This window comes from Myodes glareolus, chromosome 1 (assembly GCF_982192425.1).
Source record: "Myodes glareolus chromosome 1, mMyoGla1.1, whole genome shotgun sequence".
NCBI classification, from domain to species: Eukaryota; Metazoa; Chordata; class Mammalia; order Rodentia; family Cricetidae; genus Myodes; species Myodes glareolus.
In genome coordinates this window covers 91997451-92011058 of record NC_142026.1, presented here as the reverse complement: position 1 = coordinate 92011058, position 13608 = coordinate 91997451, and the positions used below count along the sequence as shown (strand labels likewise).

The window sequence follows — 13608 nt, the reverse complement described above, 5'->3', positions numbered from 1 at the left end:
ATTGGCTAACTCTCACATATTGATTCTACCCATTTTTAATAATCTGTGTAGTACCACGAGGTCGTGGCTTACCGGGAGAGATTCAGCATGTCTGACCTGGCAGCTTCATGGTGGGCAGCTCTCTTGACCCTGCTTCCTTTCTCCCACAATTCTGTTCTGTCTACTCTGCCTATCTAAGCTGACGTCCTATCAAAAGCCAAGGCAGTTTCTTTATTAACCAATAAAAGTACCAAACAGACAGATAACCCTCCTACATCAGATGGCATTTCACAGAACTCTTATGATTGTTTGACAGCTCCACCCATTTATAAAATGCCTTCCAGTCATTTCCTCTCCATCCCTCACATCATCATCTCTCTCATTCTCAGCAAGCCCTGCTAGCAGCTTCATGTGTTTGTGTGTGTTTGTGTTTATCTGTGTGTGTGTGTGTGTGTGTGTGATCCACTGATCTTTGTGCTACTTGTCCCAGTTTTGGTTGGAGGTTATTTAGTTGAGCATGGGCAATATATCTGTGACTACACTATTGAAGACAATGACATCTCAACCCTCAATAACCACGGATTGCCAGCAGTCCCACTGGAGGGGATAAGTCTCATGGCCCCTCCCCCATCTGTGATGAATTGATGACAGGACTAGTCTTATGCAGGCCTTGCATGATTTGAGTCTGTAACTGTTATTAATACATTGCCCAGCTTTTGTTGTTAACTGTACAAAGCATCTAGGATCTCCTAGTTATTGTGCAGATTAAGCATTTACCAAATATTGAAAAAAGCCCTAAGAATTTGATGCATAACAATTTGTTTTATTATTCTTATTAGTTCGGCTTCTTGAGACAGGGTTTCTCTGTGTAACAGTCCAGACTGTCTTGGAATTCACTTTGTAGACCAGGTTGACCTCAAACTTGAATTCACTGTGTCCTGCCAGCCTCTGTCTCCCAACTACTGGGATTTAAAGGTGTGTGCCACCACCACCCAGTCTATTTTCTTGTCTAAATGTGAGGACACAGAAGCTTTGGAGCATCTAAGGAGAAACTGTGGTTCTGTTTCTAGAAGAGGTGGACTTTGTGACCTTGCTAAAGAAACCTGACACTACTTGGCATACAAGCCTTCCTTCTGAAGCTACCTCTAACCCTTCTGGATTATTTTTACTGTTAGACACTTACTGGTCACTGTGATGTTCATCCTTCTGAAGTTTTGTATGGCACTAGCAGCACTTACGGACCTATACAGAACAGAGCTAATCCTTCTTTCCCATCCCAATGCGAAAGGACAGCCATCACATTTGACTTAATTATCCAATAGGAGGACTGTCATCAGACCTTCATCCTGTCATCACAGCTCACAGGGTCAAATTCTCTCACTCCCCCAGTCACCTCCTATGCATGTTTCCAACTGTTAACTTTGAGGGACAATTATTGCTAATCAAGATTAGTACCATAATTGACTCTAACACTCCATGTGTGGCTTGGCAAAGAATTATTTCTCATGTTATCCCACCAGACTACGTGAGTTTTTCCTTAACGTAGCTCCTTTTTCTGAACTTTTTATGGTTCACATATGATTTGCTTACACCAAAACCAATGCTGGAGTTTATCTCCCAGTGTGGTAGTATTGGTACATGAGACCTAATGTGGGTACTTAGTTTTACATAGTTCAAATAGTGTATTTCCTGTGTAAGACTCTCTGGAGATGTGTCACTGCATAAGCAGGTTGGTTAAAAGGTAAATAGAACTTCCTAGCTTTGTTTCACTCTCTCACAACTTAGCCTCGTTTGAGTGGACAAAGCCCAAATCCACTCCTGGAAGACAAGAAGCATCTTCAGTATCCCATTTCTAGAACAAAGCAAACATATATTCTTTATGCATAGCCTGGACAGGTACTGCAGGAAGTTAAGGACTACCAGTCTGGTATGAGCCAATCTGGAGTCTGCCTGGTGTTGTCAGAGGTCCTGATCCTGCCTAGGCAATGAGGGATGATGCAATCGCTGCCCAAGAGCCTAGCAAAAGGTGCTGTTAAAGGTCCTGATCTTATCTAGTCAATGACGGGTGATCACACAATGTCAATGAATTGGAATGTCTGGATGCTCAGAGAGTGTATACGTTTTTCCCTATTGTTAAATAAACAAATGTTCCCTAACCTTCTCCCTGACTCCCAGTGTCCAAGATGCCGATACTGCAATTTCTCCCTCCCTCCCGTGAGGAGGATGTTAGGGCCCAGCAATAAGGCATTCTGTTTTAACAACTGATCTAAGATAATGATCCTTCAATGATTTGTTTGTTGATAGAATAAATTCTGTTACCAAAGTCAGACATTCTCTTTCACGTCACTGAAATCTTTGAGTGTTTTGCTTCTCTTTAGGATTAGCACACTGGATGGACGGCACTCACTGTTTAAATGTTTCATGTAACTTATAATCAGGAATCGTTTGAGGAAGCATGCAACCTCTATTTTCCGTTTCCCAGACTGGGTGCAGTGTTTAAATCTCTATACAAGTTATTACAATGAGTCCTCAGCATGCGCAATGGCTGAGGTCATGAGTCCTTTGGCACAGTGCCAACACATGAAAGAATCTTATGAAATACTTAATCAGTTACAAAGTAAAACCAATATTTTTATATTTAATACATGGAGGTGATCTAAATTTAATATTTGATTTTTTCCATCACCATAAACACTGCATACTTTATGAAAACATATTCTCAGCCATCTGGATTTTCTCCTAGGATATTTAATAACTATGAACTTAGAAACATGTGATTAACTGGAATATATTCCTTTACAATAGAATATTTTCCATGATATAAATGCCATTCTAGATTTCTATAATTAAATACAAAACAAGACATATTAAAAAATTTATAGACATTCACAAAATTCCTAGAACTAGTGACTGTTTTCTCATGTCCCAAGCCCTGGAAACAGTGTGCACACAGACACTTGTTGTGATGTGAGTAACATTTGTTTCTTACCATCTTTTGAACATGTGCAAAAAGTGCCAGGAATACTCTCTCTGAAAGTTAGGCCTCTGCTCTTAAAACAAGTGATAGGATCAGACTCTGACTATGCTGTTGGAATTTTTTGTAGTTCTTATTTAAAATTGGATACACTCTCAACAGTGAGACCTTTGTACTGGAGGCAAGAAAACATAAAATTTAGAAGTTGGAATCACTCTCTTTCCTAGTGACATTTTTACTCCAAAGGATTGACAGTACAAAGGCTGAGCCTGGCAACATTCTACATCTCTATGATTTCATGTGTTTTCTACTGTGACTCTTCAAATAACGAACACTTTGTAAGATGATGAGAGAATTCCTCAAGCAATGGTGCTTTGCAGGCATATGTAATTACCACATATTTTTGAGAACCCTAATGTTCACTTGGTTTACAAAACTCCTTGCTAGAGCTAGAATTAAATTCATCTGGAGGAGTCTAGAAAGGGAAGGGTACAGAGCAAGAAACTGGAAAAATAGAATTCACATCTGGATTTCAGCTTTGGCTTTGGAACCAGCCAAGGTCACTTAGAGTCAGTGAACCCCAAGTTATGTGGTAGTGAGCTGTGAGCCAGTGCTCTGGGTGTTGTGGGTAGCATTAGTCCATGCTGACACTCATGCCCTCTACTGTGAAAAACCCTAGAAATGGAAGTCGGGAAATTTGCAGAGAGCCAGATCAGTCCATTGTCTAAGACTGAGTTGTTCCTACTTTGCCCTGACCCCCACCCCCACCCACTGGGTCATACTGAGTCCAGCTAATGATTCACATGTTCTCCATTGTGTTTCTGTTGGACAGAGAATCGTTCCTGCAGAGTTTTCTTTCAACTTGTGGACACTGGGGAGATGGGGAGTTCACCAACTAGACAGACTAGCTGACTTTCTCTCTCTCTGAGGAACCAGAGACAGGACTGTGACTGTGACACTGAGCCTGGTTAGGTCTCCTGGATGCCAGCTCATGGAGTGCAGCTCGGAATGAAGGCAAGAGCAACATGCAAAAGATAAGAGTGAAAAGGAGAGCTAAAGTCAGAGCCGGTGGACAAACGCGGGATGTGCTGTGCTCTTTTTTCTTCTGTGTACCAGTGGGACCTTACCTACCAATTCAAAGAGACTCATCATGTCACCAATAGAACACTCTTCTTTGACCCTGCAGGAGTGTAATAATCAATTCTTTCACATGTAAAAAGAGAAGTATTTTGGAAAAAGCACATTACGATTTCCATGACCTAAAAGACTCGCCTGAGTGTGCAGTTCTGCTGTTAGAAGCAAAAGCAGGAAGACTGCTAAGTCTTTGACTGTCATAGTGATAGAGGCATGTACAGAGAATCCTCACTTTTCAGTATATTGCATCTAAACACACAGAACCTTCCCAAGCAGCCCCGTGTGAATCATGTTCTAGTTTATGTATTTGGAACTCAAGTGACATGGTCTGCCAAGAGGAAGGTCCAATTATATAGTATGAGTAAATTAAAGCACTTTAGTGGTGATGTGCTCACAAAGCACTTGACAGCACCAGTACAATCCTGAAGTCATTAAAATGTTTGGTTCACATTTGAATATATCTCCAATTCCTACAATCCTACTAAATATAGAACATCAAGTAGAATTCAACATTTTTACCAAGAAGTAACTTTCCTTAATCAAAATGCTTCTGCTAAAAAAATGCAAATGCCAAAAGCAATTCAAGTTATTTTTTTCTGATTATAAAACTAGAAGTCAGGAATTGGGGATTTTAAAATTAAAGTCATCAAAGGTACAACAAAACATATTAAAGTCTTTTGGACGGTAGGTAGCCTGATGGGGATGGCTTCTAAGGCTCTGGTTTTCTTTATTTGTACATATTGGGAACTTTCTCTCTTTGTGAGTATTCACCAAGTCATGCCCATTGTCTTTGCAATAATCTTGCAGACAGTTCAATTAAGTAACCATAAAATTCTCTTACCCTCACACAGAATCAGTGAGGATTTCTCCTTTGAACATGATGGTATAGTCTTAATACCTTTCAAAAAAACAGGAAGCAAAAGCAGACATTGGAAAAGGACTAGTTCACAGTGAGGAAAAAATGGGAGCCTGTGGCCTCACAAGTTAACACCCCAATTTCCAAGAACTTAATAAAATCGTGGCCCAGAAAGTCTGGCCTGGTATGACAATGTTTAGATGTGGCTGGAAAATGAACTATGAAGTTCATCTTGTGATATAAGCCCAATGCCTGTTGTTGATAACAATTGGCTTGAAATAACAATATGGAAGGCATTTAATACAATAAGATAACCTTCTGTGTGCCTATCATCTGTCCCTCTACCCATCTATCCACCCATCCATTTGTCTACCAGTATAATTCCCCAACTCTACTCAGAAAATAGAAAGTACCTTCTGTGATTAAAAAAAATAGAAACCTTTAGAACAATTTTGATTTTATTGGTCCATAAAAATAATCTAGCCACACTAAAAATTGAAAATGTACACAGATTCAATTAAAACAAATATACAATTCTTTAAAAGGGCTCAACTGGACTTCAAGTACCCTCTTATCCAGTATCTCTCTGCGGACCTTCTAGAATCTCCCCTGAAGTCCTCCTTTCACTAATCTCAACATAGCATGCATATTTTGCTTTGATAACATTTTGCCTTCCCTCCTTCTTCAGGAAGTTCTAGCTGCATAATCATGTGACATCCTTCACCCAGATGTCACTCCAATGAGGTCTGATTGGCTTTTCTGAAATTTCAAATCAGCAGATGATGTGCTGACACATTAGTCTCCTTTCAGTACTCTGTACTTCAACACTTCCTTCTTAGCACAAATAATCTACAGTAACATGTATTTTTCATCCTAATTTCTTACATGTGGTCTTATAAAGACACATATGTCCACTCCACATCCATCTCTATTCTTATACTGTGTCCCACTGGACTAAATTCAGATTAGGAAAGTATTTTAAATTTTAAATAACAATCTGTATTTGAATCATAATTGGTTTCTACTTCCATTCTCATGACATTGAGTTGGGATTTTCGGTCTTTTCTGTTCAGTTTTTCACTTCTACTTTCTAAAATAGCCTCAGGAACTTAGTTGATGACTCCTGCATGCATGTTCATTAAATGAATTTCTACAAAAAAAATACCTATGGAGAATAAATGATTAAAGAATATGTTAAATCTATAAGAAGACAAGAATAAAGCAAGAGAGAAATGAAAATTGAAGAATAAAATACACACAACTAAGTAGCATCATTATTTCTGAAGCCTAAAGTAGATGGGAAGAAATGATTTTTAAAAAGCAGAATCATTTTTATAAAGGAGTCAGTTTTCCTTGAGCTAATTGTACAACCTTCACTCAAAGTACTAATAAGGTATTGTACTGTAATTGGTGTAACGTGATTTCACTTTTATGCATAAAATGTGACTATATGAAGATTGCGCATAAAGGATAATTAGTATTCATTGCTCCATCATATGTTAACACACAACATCAGTTATTTATACTTTATATTGTTGTGGACTATTACTGTAAATATGTGTTACATTTGCTTATGGTGCATTTGCTTAATGATGTAAAGATGTGCTGCTTTGCCTGCCTAAAACACCTGATTGGTATAATAAAAAGCAGAATAGCCAATAGGTAGGCAGTAGAGGGATAGGTGGAGTTAGAGGGCAGAGAGAATAAGTAGAAGGAGACTGAGGGGCAGAGAGAGAGAGAGAGAGAGAGAGAGAGAGAGAGAGAGAGAGAGAGAGAGAGAGAGAACAGAACAAGAGAGAAAGAGTGATAGATGTCTGGGGACATTCAGGCAATTACCTGCCAGTTAGACATAGAGGAAGCAAGAAAAGTAGAACATATAGAATAGAATGAAAGGAGAAAAATCCAAGGCAAATGTAGATGAAGAGAAACAGGTTAAAATAGTTATAAGAGCTAGTGGGATGAGCCTAAACTAAAATTGAGAATTTATATATAACTAATAATAAGTCTCCATGTCCTTATTTAGAAACTGGTTGGCTTTAAGATGAGATGCAATACATAGCAGGGCTTACCTCTAGCTCAAGCTTCTCCTGCCTCAGCCTCCTGAGGCTTTTTGGTTGTTTGCTTGTTTATTTGTTTCTTTGTTTTTTACATTTTTTACATTACAGAGCTACCATACTCAGCTAGTAATTGACCTCTTTCTAAGAGCAATTTATGCATCTGGGAATGCTACAATCTTTTTGTTTGTTTGTTTTTACATTTGGAGCTTCTTTTGCAGTTTTTAGGCAGACATCTTGACTTAAAGGATAGATTGTATATCCATTGTAATAATTAAATATTAATTAAACTATGATGTTGGATTCCCTACTGTATGCTGTGAATATGTTTTATTAACATTCATTAGTAAAGAAATTGTTTTTGTCTATGGCAGGGAAGAATATAGTCAAGCTAGAAGATATGTGTGTGTGTGTGTGTGTGTGTATATATATATATATATATACATATATAGAAAGAGAGAGAAAGAGAGAGAGAGAGAAAGAGAGAGAGAGAGAGAGAGAGAGAGAGAATAGATAGAGTCAAGGACATGCCACATAGTTGCTGACTGAGAAAGGCACTAGAACCTTACTGGTAGACCACAGCCTCATGGTGATACACAAGTTAATAGAAATGCATTAATTTAAGATGTAAGAGCTAACTAAGATAACTAGGAATACACCTAAGCTATTGGTCAAATAGTGTTGCAATTTATATAGCTTCTGTGTGATTATTTGGATCTGAGTGCCTGGAAACAAACAAGAAGTAAATCATTAAATTTATTGTTAGGTGTTTTAAGAATTTATAAACTTAGGACCAAGGATGAACCAGTGGGTAAAGCACCTGCAGCTAAGCCTGATCGAAAATTTGGTCTCCAGTCTCTGCATGGTGGAAAGAGAGTACCTCCTCTAGCAAATTGCCTCTACCTATTGTATCCTATTTTTTAATATATTTTTCGAATAGCTTTCAATAAAAAAGAATGCTTAAAATGATTACAAAAATGCACAGCCTAGTGTTGAGGTCTCCATCATCATGCTGAGCAAGCCTGCTCTGCCATCATTATCTATGCCTTGGGGTCAAGGATTGGCTACCTAGCAGGGCACAGTGCAAGGTAATGATGGAATAATAGTCAGCCTGTGGACATGTTTTTGTTAACTTTGTCCCATGCCACAATGTACAAGGGAAAAAGCAAGGCAAAATTTCAAATGTACATTGTTTGTCTCAGGTCATATTATGTAAATAGAAAGAAATTTGAGGGTGTATTATATCATTTTTAATTAATGGGAGAGAGAGAGGAGGAGGAGGAGGAGGAAAGGGAAAAGGAGGAGGAGAGAGGGAGGGAAGAGGAGGAGGAAGAGGAGGAAGAGGAGATGGCTATTCCAGGTCTTTAATTTCTGCTTAGTGATTTAGTGCACACATTTGAATGTTTGGCAGAAATCACTCTGGTAGGAGAAGGCATAATAAATTATCCAGAGTTCAGCAAATTGCAGTTTGCATCTCAAACATATGTCTATAGTTATGTTTTGGAAAATTGCCAAATGGTCCCCCTCATTCTGTAAAAGCAAGGGTAGTTTCTACAACAGCAAGGGAACAGAAAAATAGAACCCTTAATTGTTTCAGGGAAAAGAATAAGAACCATATCTTTACTAGAATATTTAGATTTTAAATGAAATTCAGTTTTCCCACCAGAGTCTGGATGAAATAAGGGTGGACAAAGAGCTCAGAATTCCCTCTCTTTCCAGGACACCACGATGTGAACTCCTCTGTTTTACCACACCCTTCCCAGCAGACTCAATTGGATCATATATACCTAAAATAAGGCTCTTCTTGATTGAAAATTAACACAATGTGATAAATTAGGTTATAACAAATACTTCAATCACTCTGCACAAACTAAGTACACCAGTACAGTACACTTCAAAATAAATTAATTTGATGATTCATTTTCCCCAAAACAAAAGATGTCTTTTCCCTCCGACTGGAATACTTGAATGTATAAGGGGACTGGATAGAGTAACAAGATAATCTTTAACCTAAGAAATCACCTGCTTTCTACTTGAAATACTTGCCTATTCTCCTTTAATAAATGATATCAAAACATGGTAGCATAAAACATAACTATTATTTCATTTGTCCATGACACCTTGGTGAAAACTTTGGACTATGTTCAACTGAGGGTTTCTTCTGTTGATATCATTAAGGTTCACCTTTCTAGCCTAGTTCCCATGGTGGGTTAGCTGGTACTGAAATCTGTATGATGGCCCCAACAACATACTTGCCACTTTGACTACGTTGATTTCAAAAAATAAGTCTGTGTTCCTTCATGTGTTGACCTCAGTGCCTTAAAAGGCAAAGAATGGAAGCTTAAAAGTCTAGACCTGGAAAGGGACGAGAGAGTTTCTGCAACATAACCTTTGTTAAAGACACAAGACCAACCCACACAGAAAATCCTTAGCTGATTTTGCAACCTAATGGACAAAAGCAACCAAGCTGTGTAGGGAAACATGTTAACACATAAATATAAAGAATTATTAAGAGTTATTGCTAATAATTTGCCATAGTTAGCAACATGAGAAGCAGTTTTTTTTAATGCATTGACACTGTAAGTATATATATATATAAAAAATCATGGCATTTTTGAGGTGCCAAGCTGATGAAGGATGGATTTCTGATGCTGAATCTTAAAAGTCCACTGCTTATATTGATAAGTACTTCTAGGATTAGTAAAACACATCTCTGATATGACAACAGAGGTATTTCTAGAGATGATTAAATAAAGAAGGAATAGTGCGTCTAAAAGTGGGTAGCACCATCCCACAGGCTAGGAAGCTGGATCCAACAAGAGCGAGTAGATAGCACAGGAATTCTTTCTGTTTCCCGGCCACCAGGAGGTGAACTCCTCTGTTCTACCACACCATTGACAACATGTTGGACTAGATCATTTGAGAGTAAAACAAAGCTCTCGTCTTTGTAAAAGAAACATGAATACTAAAGAGATAAACTAGATTGTAGCATACATGTTTGCCAATCACTCCCCATCAATTAGGTAAACTTTGAAATAAATAAATTTGATAATTCATTTTCTCTAAAATAATATGAGTAGCAGCTAAACCCTTGTGAAACTATTTCTAGTCCTCCACTTCTCTCTTAGTCTGTGTCTGAGGTCTTGGTTAGGGATGAGGGCAGGGGAGGCATACATGTATTTGTGTTACGTTAGTAATTTCACTAAATTGTTGCCACAATACAACAAAAACATTAGATATGAGTCAACATGAAAACCCTCTTAGAACTCAAAAGGAGATGATGAGGAAAAGCAAAAATGCCTTCTAAAGGTAAAGAATTGCCATCATTTTTATCTATGTATTGGACAGTAATTAGGAGAATTGCTGAACTGTCTTCACTGAAAATTGTTTATCTCATTGATGCCCCTTCACTTCAATGTAGAATCATGTAGAAATGAGGTGTATTTCTCTTTAACAGTTAGATTATGCATTGATTCCAATGCCCTCTTGGTAGGAAGCAACTCATGAAAATAAATTAAAATACTAGCTATGGTACCTGAAGTCCATCATGACCAGTTCCCATGATGCAAAATGTGTGTGAAGGTGACAGAATTGTATTTTAGGGAGAGAGCAGGAAGTATACCTGAGTGCAGAAAAGTTGCAAGGCTTTCTGCAAGGAAACTGATGCTTCTTGAATACAATTTTGGGGCAAAAAAATTATTGCAAATGCTAAGTTAAATCTAATGTTACATGTTATTTTATAAAAGTCACATATATTTAATATATAACCCATCCTTTGTTAACTAATTTTCACACACAGAAAATTGATACCTGTGAGGTTAAGATGTCTTGTTCCCCACTATATAGTTAGCTGCCACTAGAAAGAAGAGGCTGAAAATCTAGATTGCAAGCTATGCAAAATGACAGAACAATACTTTTCTCACATAGATATTTAAAATTTACTTGAAATGATTTAATACTCACCTGGTTTCCTAGTGGCCCTTGTCCTCCCTCGTCATCTGGGAAATTGGTCAAGTCTACCCTCCTCTCTCTTTTGTTTGATGTGGATAGACTGGACACTAGGATATTGATGGGAGTTTAAAGAACTCTTGCCAACACTTAAATTATACTAATAAAGATTATTTTTCTTTATAGTATAAACACAACTAATCACCTTCTGTCAGACAGTTATTTAATGAAATGTTTTATTCAAGTCAAATAATTTAGTGACATCCTTCGGCATTATCAAGAAAGATAACCCTTTAAACTTCTGTTGACATATAATCAATGGCATATTAACATTGGTTAAATAAATGAAATGCTCCTTTATTATGATTTAGCAACATCTTGAGTCTTAGGACACTCATTCACCTGTAGAGTTTAAAATAGCTTAAGCATTTCCAAAAACAAAAGGATTAAGTCCAATCTTTGGGTAATTTTAAGTCAACATTTACATTTCAAATCACAATTGAATCTAGTTTAACCACTACTTAAGTCACCAGTGACTAATGAAGTACTTCCTAGAATCACCAATATTTTCTAGTCACTTATTTTGCTTGAATATAGACCCATATTTGCTGAAATAAAACTGCTAGGCTTTATTTAACTTTTCTAAAATAGACGCCACTCTGGTTTACTGAAAACCAACCTGTGTTTAATTTTGATTTTTGTAATACAAAGTATCTCAAAAGTGAATTTTAAGTCATTTGTAGCACCAAACACGTCTTAGGTAGGGAATAATTAAGTACTTAAAAAACAACAACAAAAAAAAAGCCAGAGAAATAAGATTTCAGATATGTGAGACATGGATAAAGCATGTGACAAAAGAGTTGTGTACTTGTTCTGAGGAGTGTGCGTGTGTGTGTGTGTGTGTGTGTGTGTGTGTGTGTGTGTGCATTTGTGTTTGTGCATGTGCATGCATGTGTGTGTGTGTGTACATGTGTATATTCAAATGAGTTGTTTGCTCAGAATGGAAGTCATACCCTGTGTCCACATATTTTAACCATTATCTTAGCTTTATCATTAGCTCTGATTCTGAGCTTCTAAGATAAAAAAGCCCCACTAATTTGCAGTAATGGTATGTGATAAAGAAGTTTCTTGCTAGCTTTCCTCCCCCAGAAGACTGTACTGGGGCCACATAAGACCCTGCTTGGACCCAGAACAGTTTTTCTTTCCTACAATAGCAAAGACAGTCAAGAAATAGTTATATGGGCTAAGTAAAGAAAATCAGAACACTCGTCCTTGGAATTGTTGCACAGACACTAGCAAATCGCCGTGCTTTTTGTTCGTTAAGTGGTCAGATTGGGGCTGTCATTACAGACAAGTGGGGAGAGATGAGAGTTAAAGTGTAAAAGAGAGTCCAAGATTTTTTTAAAAAAATAAATTAGGGAAAGAAATAAAGAAGAGGAGGAGCAGGTTCAGAGAGGGAACAGGCAAGATATCACATTCCATCTTCATGGAAACTGGTACTTGAGCTAAGCCACTGGCTCTCCAGAGAACTTCAGTATCCTTGACCTACTTGAATCAATAAATTCCCCTTTGTGATGAAGTTAATTTGAATTTGACATCTATTACTTAAAAACAAAAGGCATCCATTGATTGATATCAACATATTGGCAGTTTTTATACACACAAACAAAAGGATTAAATTTCATCCAAGGAGACATTTCATTTTCCCTTAGGACTCTGAATAATAGGTTATATTGCAATATTTTCTAAGTGGATTCTCATTTGAATAAAAAATTTATTTAGTAACAACAATGGATAATTTGTTCATGGTAGTTTTCCCCCTCTACAAAAGTCCTTCATTTGCTAAGTGGACACTTTGCTAAAATAGCATCTTCCATGTCTTGCAAAGTTACAATTAGATGTCCACAGGGTTTCCTCATTGTTTTCTGACTTAAGAATTAGGTTCAGAAAAAATTAAAATGCATCTGCTTAAAACAGAAAGCAACAACAACAACAACAACAACAAAAAGGACTCCAGCTTTTAGAGAAGGCTAATAAAGTTCAGAAATCCATTGAAGAGTCTTTGTTCAGCATTAGATATTCAGAATTTAGTTCATTTGGGTTTCAAGTGGTGTAAGAAGCAATGCTAATATGCTGTCTTGATAATGCCCTTCTTCTGACCACATGCCTTCTTATGTTGCCTTCCATCCTAACACACCAGGTTATCACCAGGGCAACCCTACTTTCTAAAAAATAGTACTTAAAACTAGTTAATCTTTTAGCAGACCTTTAGTTAATGTGCAAGGATTTATTGTCATTAACTTTGGTTACTTTGCAGCCTAAAATATGATGTGGGAAGTCCTTCTGTATATGTGTTGCTTTTATTGGTGAATGAATAAAGCTGTTTTGACCAACAGCTTAGCAGAGTAAAGCCGGGTGGGAAATCTGAACAGAGATATTCAGAAAGAGAGAGTAGGCAGAGAAAGGAAACGCTGTGTAGCTACCGAAGGAGAAGGATGCCGGAAAGTTAGCAGTAGGCACAGCCTCATGGTAATACACAGATAATAAAAACAGGTTAATTTAAGATATAAGAGCTAGGTAGGAATATGCCTAAGCTGTTGGCAGGGCAGTGTTGTAATTAATAAAGTTTCTATGTTAGTACTCAAGTCTGCGTGGCCAGGAAA

The 13608-nt window shown here is 37.4% G+C and overlaps 1 pseudogene; it reads right to left on the bottom strand.

The window, feature by feature from the left end:
* LOC125394621 (grpE protein homolog 1, mitochondrial-like) overlaps positions 1 to 13608 on the bottom strand; it is a 72320-nt pseudogene that overhangs the window by 14475 nt on the left and 44237 nt on the right.